The sequence below is a fragment of the Apis dorsata genome, unplaced genomic scaffold (genome assembly GCF_000469605.1).
Source record: "Apis dorsata unplaced genomic scaffold, Apis dorsata 1.3 scaffold_206, whole genome shotgun sequence".
Lineage (NCBI taxonomy): Eukaryota > Metazoa > Arthropoda > Insecta > Hymenoptera > Apidae > Apis > Apis dorsata.
In genome coordinates, this window is record NW_006263490.1 from 37,161 (window position 1) to 46,505 (window position 9,345).

A 9,345-nucleotide genomic window follows, 5' to 3' on the forward strand; every position below is an offset into this window, starting at 1 on the left:
GATCGCGCCCACGTTTTTCTCCAAACTTGTCCTTTTGCCGCATAATCGAACGAGTGGGCGAATGGGAAAAAACGATCGCAGACAGATCGATAGAAGGAAAGCTTCGCGAGCAATGCATTTGCCGATTTGCTTGGATCGTTTCCAGCACAAGTTTTCATACCGTTTGAAATCTCGAAATGTTCGTATTTTATAGTAACTCTTTGATGGTGTAAAAATAAGGAACAAGTTAAGGATAATAAAGAGAATTGTAAAAATTGTAGGAAATAGTGATGAGAATACTGATTTGTCGAAAATTTTGACGATAAAGAAATTTTCTGAATCCTCTGGTTATTTTTCTATTCCTAAAATTTTGAAATACTTTAACGAGAGATACAAAAGAAAGTATACTTTCAATTTTTCGTTAAATGTTAAATTTAAGATATCAAATTTTCTTTTTTTTCTTTTTTTTTTATACCATAATCTTTTTTTTGCATCAGAAATGTATTATTGAATAATGCGTTATCAGCGACATCGTGATAGAGACGCCATGTTTGATAAAAACTTTATCTACGATTCGCGAAAATGTAATTAAAAAGATAATCTATATAATGGAAAACCGTAAGAAGAAATATATTCGATAGGCTATTCTAGTAAGTAACATTTTTACACAGCTACGTGGGAGGTGTATACCAAGAATAGAGATTACAACGGTATTTCGATGTTCCAAGCGACGCCACTAAACCGATAATTTCTAACATTCTCGTGATCCATGATCTCACGTATTTTCTGGTCTATTTATGGCTACACCAGGTATAATTTTATTCGTACACAATTTGGTAACTGGTGACTGATCTGATTTTTCGAAATCTATATTATTATTTTATTTTAAATAGATAGAAATATCGGTGAGTTTTATATTGCAATATTTCTTTTAATCGTATAATGATTTTTTATAACGCGATATAACGAAACTTTCTACGTTATTACACGATAAATAATTATGTTCTACAATTTACGATGTTTTTATTAATTTTTAAACTTTTATTCGGACATATATTTTAATATAGCGAAAACATCATTCGAGCATTATTTATCATTTAATTGGTTGTAATATAGTATAAAAATTCTAATACATTTTAGAGGAAATTCTCTTAATGATAATGTTGATAATAACTTATCGCGAAGATAGTCGGTTTAATATTTGTGCATGATTATACAAACTACGGTACAACACTGAATCTTACCTGCTAATAAATCCATAATACTAAGGAACCTTGTTTCCGGACTACCGATTACGGTAATTTACGAAAACGAAATAGACGCGAACAAGATTATTATCAAAAAGAAGGAAATTAAGTATTTCTTTTCGAGATGGTCTGCTAGATTTCTCGCCAAAGATATACTATAAACGACAGTTAGTAGAGATATTATAATTTGTAACCGAGAAAAGAATGAGGAAATACCATTTAAGGAACAATAAAAATACTAGCTCTTTGACCAGAAAGGTACCGTATTGTCTACCCTCTGCTTATTGCTTCTATATTGCCTACAATTTATAAAATATCGTTAAAAGAAAATTTACAATTAGATTCTAAGAGACTTCATTTTGGAAAAAGTATAATAAAACTACTTTTAAACCCGACAAACAGTTCGTATAATGTACGAGAAAATTTATAACGTACCTGAAAATTTTGACGGATACTCGGGTCGAGTCGGAATTGTTCGGGTCAGATCGGAAATTGTCGAGCCGAGAACTATTCGGCTCGAGTAGACTTATAATATTCACTCGCTTGTTTGTAAACACGATTCACTTGCACGATCTAGTTTATTTTTTGAGTTTTTGTGTAACGCATTATCGTATTTATTTTCGTTCGGATAATAGGAATTCATTTGATCGACGAAAATGGATAATCGTTCCGACAAATGGGGCTCTGTTAATCGTAGTAAAAAGTTTCCGCAAATCGATGCACTTATCGTGGTCGTCTTGGGGTATCGCGACGCGTTTCAGCACGCAAGAACGAGGAAACTCGTCATCCCTACCGTGCATGATCATTATACTTAGTTGCGGTGGAACGTTATCGTCCTGTGAGTCAACCGCGCAGACGAATATCGATTATCCGCGATCGGGACTGCCGGTCACGTTTCAATGACGATACAAAAATGGAACGATCGTTCAATAAGGGCCCGGCCATCATTCTATCGCGAGCCTTGATCGCCGACGTTTGTCTCTTATGCGATACACGAGTCACGTGCGCTCGATCGTTCGCGTGCGAATCGCGAACCAGATATTCCACCGCTACTTACGTGTCCTATTTTTCTTCCATTCTTCCTGTCATTGAACGTGAAAAAATTATAAATAATTTCGTTCGAGATAGTCTGGATCATCGAAGCTGCCATTTTGCGAACGAGAAATTTTCAGACTTTACCACAAAAAAAATCGAAAAATTTGTAATTATCTTAATTCGAGGTAAATGCGTCTAATCGTAGCCGCGATAATTCGAGTACGGTTCTTAACTCGTTTCATCGACATTAAAAATAATAAATCGTATTCATAGTCCGAATTGAATCGTCTTAGAGAGAAGAGAGAAAAGAAACAACTGCACAATTGGCGTAACAGATAAATTAACAGGAAATAAACGGTAATTTCACTGTTAATTCCTCGTCGTAAAATACCGTTCGGGTGGTTTGAGCGGATAAACCCGGTTTTCAAGCTCCAGTTTCGCGAAAGTTCACGAAATTTTTGTTCGCTGGCGCGGAAAGCTGGCCAATTAATTTATTGCGTCCAATTGCAGAAGAGGAAGGTTTCGCGTACCGCGGAATTATACATGATGCTATGCATGACCCTAATTATTTTTTTCCACGCTTGTAACTAAGTTATTTCTTCTGTGCGCGTAAACGCGAGACCTATTACGAAGCCAATTCTTGTTCTCCTCGAAAATCAAGAAAATCATTACGCGCAAGATCTAGATTCGATTTTAGTCGTCGACATTTCAGAACAAAAAAGCTTTGCGGATTTATTTTTCATAATTTTCATAGTTAAAATTGTGGGAAATTTAGACGTCAATTGAATACAATACAATACCATAAATTTCCCAGACCTGCCTTTCTCTCTCCTGACCAATAAAGAAACAGGTATATTCGAAAATCCTTTTGAACAAAACCCTAAAGATCCTTTTCAAATCTATAGATATATTTCTACCATCATGTATTTATTTAATTAGGGATCCCAGTATATATTTTCCCTTTTACACTCAAATATATAAATTTAACGGACTCAGCACAGGTAGGATTTACAACCTTTTACCATAGTGATCATATTATGAAAGGCAACACCATGCCATTAGTTGTAAATATCGTTACTCGATCTCGGTCGAAAATTACCGCGAGAAAGCTAGGAGACATTTTCATTGGAAACTAGAGCGACTATAATCGAAGCCACGATCCAATTGTTGCGTTGAATTTGTCCCTGGCGGAATGCAGGGACGATCGCGAGTTTCTATACCGGCCGCTCGAATTACTTGGAAGCTTTTTACGCTTTCTACACCGCGTAAAAGAAGAAAAAGAAGAGAGAGAGAGAGAAAAAAAGATTGGTTGGATAGTTCGGTCGATATTCATCGGTTGAAATCGAAATAATTATATACGATAGAAAGCGGTCGAATGGATGAAAATGAAAGTCTGTTAAAAGTTGCACGTGTTCGAGTGTGCAAAATTAAAAAGAAGAGATGTAATTGAAAAGCAGACGATCTCGTTTCCACCCTCTAAAATACCTCGGTAGTTAGAAAGTAAAACGCCTCTTTTTTTTTTTTTTAAATCGATATTAGAAAGCAAAGTGAAAGAATAATATTTCGTTTCGTAAGGATCGTAATTTTTTCTCAAGTGTTCATTTTTATTTCCAACCGCGAAATGGAAATAAAATTATATCTCGAGGGATAAAGATATTCGTTCGCAATTTGTCGTAAAAAGTGATACAAAAAAATAAATAAATAAATAAAAATGGAAAAATTTGTTCGAAAATAACTTGGAAATATTCCACGAGGGGAAAAAGAAATTGATTCCAGTTTTGAAAATGGAACGAGAAAAGTTCATCTCTCTCGAATGAGACGTTCTCGCGAACAGCTCTATCTAAGAATAAAATGTTCGTCTCCGCAGCGAATCGTGCAGAAACGCGGCGTGGCTCAGTTTCGTCGGTTGAAGACCAAGGGTGCGTAGAGAATGTTCGGGCGAAACGAGTGGATTTCTTAGAACGATCCTAAGAAAATACGATTCTAAAAAATCTCATTGAAGCTTATTTCTGAACAATTTAATTTTGCGCTAGATTCACAACTCGTAAAACTTTCACGTTTATTTTAATCTCCTCTTTGAATTTTCTATTCATACGTACACACATTCGTGCGCAAAGCGCGCGTTTTTCTGTCTTCGAAGAGGCACACTTGTGCACGCGTTAGAGCAAAGGAATCGTGAATTAGATTCACGTAGTAGCACACACGTGTACGTAGCTACATCGTTCCTGTCCGTGATTCTCGTGCGGATCGATAAACTCATAAATCCGAAACGCAGCTGCGACTATGGCCAAACACGTTGCGTTTCCAAGTTTCTAACAGCGCTAAGAATAAAGAGGAAACCACTCGAATGCGAAATTCCTATCCGTCGAATTATTTATAATCCTGGACTAAAAATTTGAAGAAAATTTTAAGAAAAAAGAGATATTAGAAATTTTCTGCAAATTTCATTATTTTTATTAAAAAGAAGTAATCGACTGAAGTAGTTTGTTTAGATAATAATCTGATAGATAATCATTTGTTCACACGATTAGAGAAAAGTTATATAACATATTTTTAGATCGTTTGCTTAATAAAAAAAATCAGATTTATTGAAATATTAAAATATCGATCGCAGTTGAAAATTTAATTACGAAATTATTTTATAATTAATAATAGGATGAGATGTTTCTATATGCAGTATTTTGGAATCGATTTCGAAGTTTTGACGAAAAATTGGAATTAAAACTTCAACTGAAAGTTTGCCTCGACCTCTTTTAAGGTAAAACACTGCTTGAAATTCGGTTATATTATTGGAAAAGATTCATGGATTTCACCAATATATATCTTTAAAAACATTTTGAACACTTTTTATATTTTAGAAGAAATTTTACCTTCATTGATTTATTATGATTTATTATTTCAAAACTAACGGAGATTTGTTATCTTTTTTCATAAATTGTTATAGATTGCCACTCAATCGAAACTTCGTGTAAATAAAATATACAGGATGTACGATATACGGGTGTAACGGTATCCGAGATGTTTCAACCGTTCGAAATAATTGGCCAGAAAGAATTAATACATAAAATTGATTACATTTAATCGCAAAATAAATAAAATTTTCGAAAAACTCGAAGACAATTTCTCGAGACGGCGATCAAAAACAGGAAACTCTAAATTTTTGGAAATTTGCAAAAATCTTAAGAAAATTCCGCGAAGGCGATAAAAATCGATGGATGGATTTCCGAAAGCGAGAGATTCCACGATTTCACGGAGCACAGGAAGTGAACGGTGCATAGGCTCGTGCATTGTCATCCGGAAAAATATAATTCAAAGATGTCGCGGTAGGTAGAAAAAAGATCAATGCCTGTTTGTTCGTTGAATAGGCGAAGGAGCCTTTGTCAAGAGCGAAAAGGAACATTTCCCCGGTGTTGGAAAAAAAAGGATCATGTATATACCTGCTCTATATATCTATACGTATTTTCTTCCGTTTATTTTCCAGCCTGGCATATAAGAGCGGTAGCACAGCTGCAAGGTAGCATAACAAGACGATGATCGTAAATACGCTTCACGCCGTATTCGATTTAATGCTCGATTCACTTGTAATTGCGGCTACGGTTGCTTCACAATTCGATCGACGCTTCCGATTCGCCGCAGAGATTGCAATTAATCCACCGTTTAAAAACAAGATATTTCATTTTCGCGGACTCGAAATCGATCCAATTCACTCTAACGAACCTCGTGACTCGGTATTAATCGGATTTTTATTTAAGAATTTATATCGATAATCCTGTTTTATTTTATTTAAAATTTTCTAATCTAATCAATACGAATAATTTAATATTCGTTTATTTATAATTTAATTTACGATTTAAAATAAATGTGTTTTCATCTGGACCGTTCTAGATCATACTTTCTTTATCTTTGTGATCGATATCATAATCGAGTCGATACCAATGAATCATCAATCGAAGGACAATTCGATATTCCGACCGCGTCATCGATAGTTTAATAAAACTTTTCTACGTATTGTTTGCTGCAACTTCTGATCTAAGTATGAATACAAATAATGAGTAATCTTCTGCTAAAAAATAACTATACGCTATTCAATAATAATTTATCCAAGTTTACATTACTAATAACTCTATCGCCGAGATATCGCGAAAAATATCGAAAAGAGACGAAAATTCGATTTCGATAGATGATCGCAATAACTTCGATACGATTGAACGTAATGCATAGTCTATTTCCTAAAGAGGAGCGGACTCTAGACAAGAGATTTATACATGGACAACGATGAAGTTTCAATTTTGTCGACCACGCAAAAAAGGACAAAGATCAGGTTTTTATCTTACGACAAAGCGGTACACGCGGCCCACACTGCTTAAGCTACCTACGTTACACAACGATAAAAATTATTTGCACGAACGCGACAGAAAGGTATGCTAATTCGTAAATCGCATCTCGGCTTATAAGGTCTGCATTATGATTTTTTTTTACAAAAGATTTCATAAACGATCGAGTATTGTACAATAAAGTGACGAATCTCAATTGGAAATCACGAAGGAAAAATATATTTGTATCTCGAAGAAAGAAAAAAGATTCTCTAGAACATGATTTCTTGCAAAAATTGACAAAATTGGATTTTGATATTAGACTGAATTCGTATCTTTAAATATCGTATTATTAATAAATCTAATAGTTGGTACTTTTTTTTTTACGATCGTCTATATTATAATAGAAAATATTTTAAAAATGTTAATCGGAATCGAAACGGAAAATCGTATAACGCATAGGATTAATGGTAAACACTTGCAATTGAAATTTTACGAGAAACACGAAGTACGATATACTGTTATGGGATGAAAGATAAAACGGAGGCCTGTTTAGTTAGCTTAGTTTTGCTAAACAGAAGTTCTTTCACTCTTACTGCTGTCCTTCGAGGACAGTCAATACCGATAGATCGAGTATCTTTCGATCATTGTGCGCAAGACGTGTGAATGCACTTTGTTGCGCGTAAAAATAAATGTGGCTTTGCTCCCGAGTGTACCATTGCGTAAATTAACATAAACGAACTTGATATTTCTGTAATCGATTATATAGTTATTTATAGAATTTATTAAGAAAAACCCTGATATCGCTAGAATTGAATTAGCTCAAGCAGAACATCTTGGCTGACACAGAAGCCTTTTTTCAGTCATGAATAAAGATCATTATATAAGGCTGAATCAGATTTAACTGACTATTCTTTTGGTAAAACTATTATTATGAATTATCTAAGTAAATTATTATAATCCACATTCTTGATATATATATGTATCAAAAACATATAAAATAATGCAGTCGATGTAAAAATAATTACTGTGTGATATAATACGAGCGATAAATATTTATAAATTTTTTTGCATCTAACATGTAAAACCGTCATAGGTTATTGTAAGAAAACGAAGTTAAATCAATATTTTGAAGTTAATTAAACTTTACTTACAATTCGATTCCGATGAATAATATTCATTCTTAGTATTTGATAGTATTTGCAGTTGTAACGAAGTTACGCGAGAAAAAATTCGAAACTTCCATGATAGACACGCGGATATGATTGCTAGTACAACTACGACATGGCTGACTTGTCGTCAGCTGACAGATAAGCGATTACAAGATTTCCAACGCGAATTAGTATTTATCATAATCTGAAACGCTCGTGATAACGTGGCTAGTTTCATCGTATAAATTCACACATATAAAACGATTATTCTATGGATTTACTTGTGTCATGAAAAAAATTCAATCTATAATTGTTGATAATCAACTATGGATATTCAGGTTCTGTATGCATTACAAAAAATAAACAAGGAAATGTATTATAATAAATGGTATTATTACTCCAATTCGCGAGTCATAATGAATTATTACGTATATTATATTAAATAGTATCTCGTAAACCTTTTATGTGTTAATTCGTAAAATCTTTGAAACATCGAGAGGAATACTTTTTCTTTCTCTCTCTCTCTGGCTTTCTTGCTATTTTGTTAAGAGAAAAGGGTTCGATTAGCATAACAAGAAATCGAATTCTAGTAAAGAAGCTGATGCGAACAATACAACTATCTATTTCTAGCAAGTTGGAAAAGTGTTGAAGAAGCATCAAGTCGAAGGGGGCGCGGTCGTAAATCTCATGTAAAACGAGAGAAAAAAAAATGCAAGTACGTGCAAGCTACTGCAGGAATGCAGGGAGAAAGAGAGAAAAATGAGAGAGACGACGAGAAAGAGTTGTCGTGTGAGTCTTTTGTGTATACGAGCATATATATATATATATATATATTACTTACATGTGTATGTACACGAAGGGCCGCTCTGCGTGCACTACCAATCAAACGTAGAGTCACTGCACTTTTTTCTTAGCTTTTTTACTTTTTATCCACATTACCGCGCGCGTTTACAATCCGATTATGCACCATATCATGTCGATTTATCACTATTCACATTATACCGTTGTATTGGAAAACATCGTGCGATTCATTGTCCACCCATTTGCTCTTATGCTCCGCTTTGACTGGCCTCCTTCGACTGCGCGTCAAACACTGTACTGCGACCAAAGCAGGAGTGTGGTCAAGTGAAATTCTCTATAACAGAGGGGATTGGAAAATCTTTTTAACTCATTGTAATATTTAATTTTCGCCGTCAGATGGCAGCGTAGACACTCATAGATAATGCCATCTTACGGTTTCAATTGAAATTAAATTATTTTAAAAGAATTTTCTATCATTACACTTACAATTAGTATTTCTTATTTACTTTTAAATTTAATATTTTTATATATTTAAGAATTCGTATTTTACCTAATATTATTGTGTGTATTTTTATAATTTTCGCATATTTATTTACAAATAATTTACAAGTAATTATGAAAATGATAATAAGTTTATGAAAATTATTATTTTATATTATATTACTGAATATAATGTAATGCACCAATTAATTATAAAAATTCAATCATAAATATATATACAATTTTTTATTTTATATAATAAAATAAAGTTTTATTTTAAAATAAAGTTGAAATTGAAATGTCTTCGAATATATTTAAAATATGAAGATAAAATATAAA

The 9,345-nt window shown here is 33.5% G+C and overlaps 1 protein-coding gene across 4 annotated transcripts in view; it reads right to left on the reverse strand.

Moving 5' to 3' along the window:
- LOC102679655 (F-actin-monooxygenase Mical-like) overlaps nucleotides 1–8,860 on the reverse strand; it is a 45,499-nt gene extending 36,639 nt beyond the window's left edge. For all 4 annotated transcript variants that reach the window (XM_006614945.2, XM_006614944.2, XM_006614943.2 and 1 more), the window contains exon 1: nucleotides 8,567–8,860. The gene's annotated coding sequence lies outside the window, so the exon portion shown is untranslated. The remainder of the gene's footprint in view (nucleotides 1–8,566) is intronic.
- Between the last annotated feature and the right edge of the window lie 485 nt (nucleotides 8,861–9,345).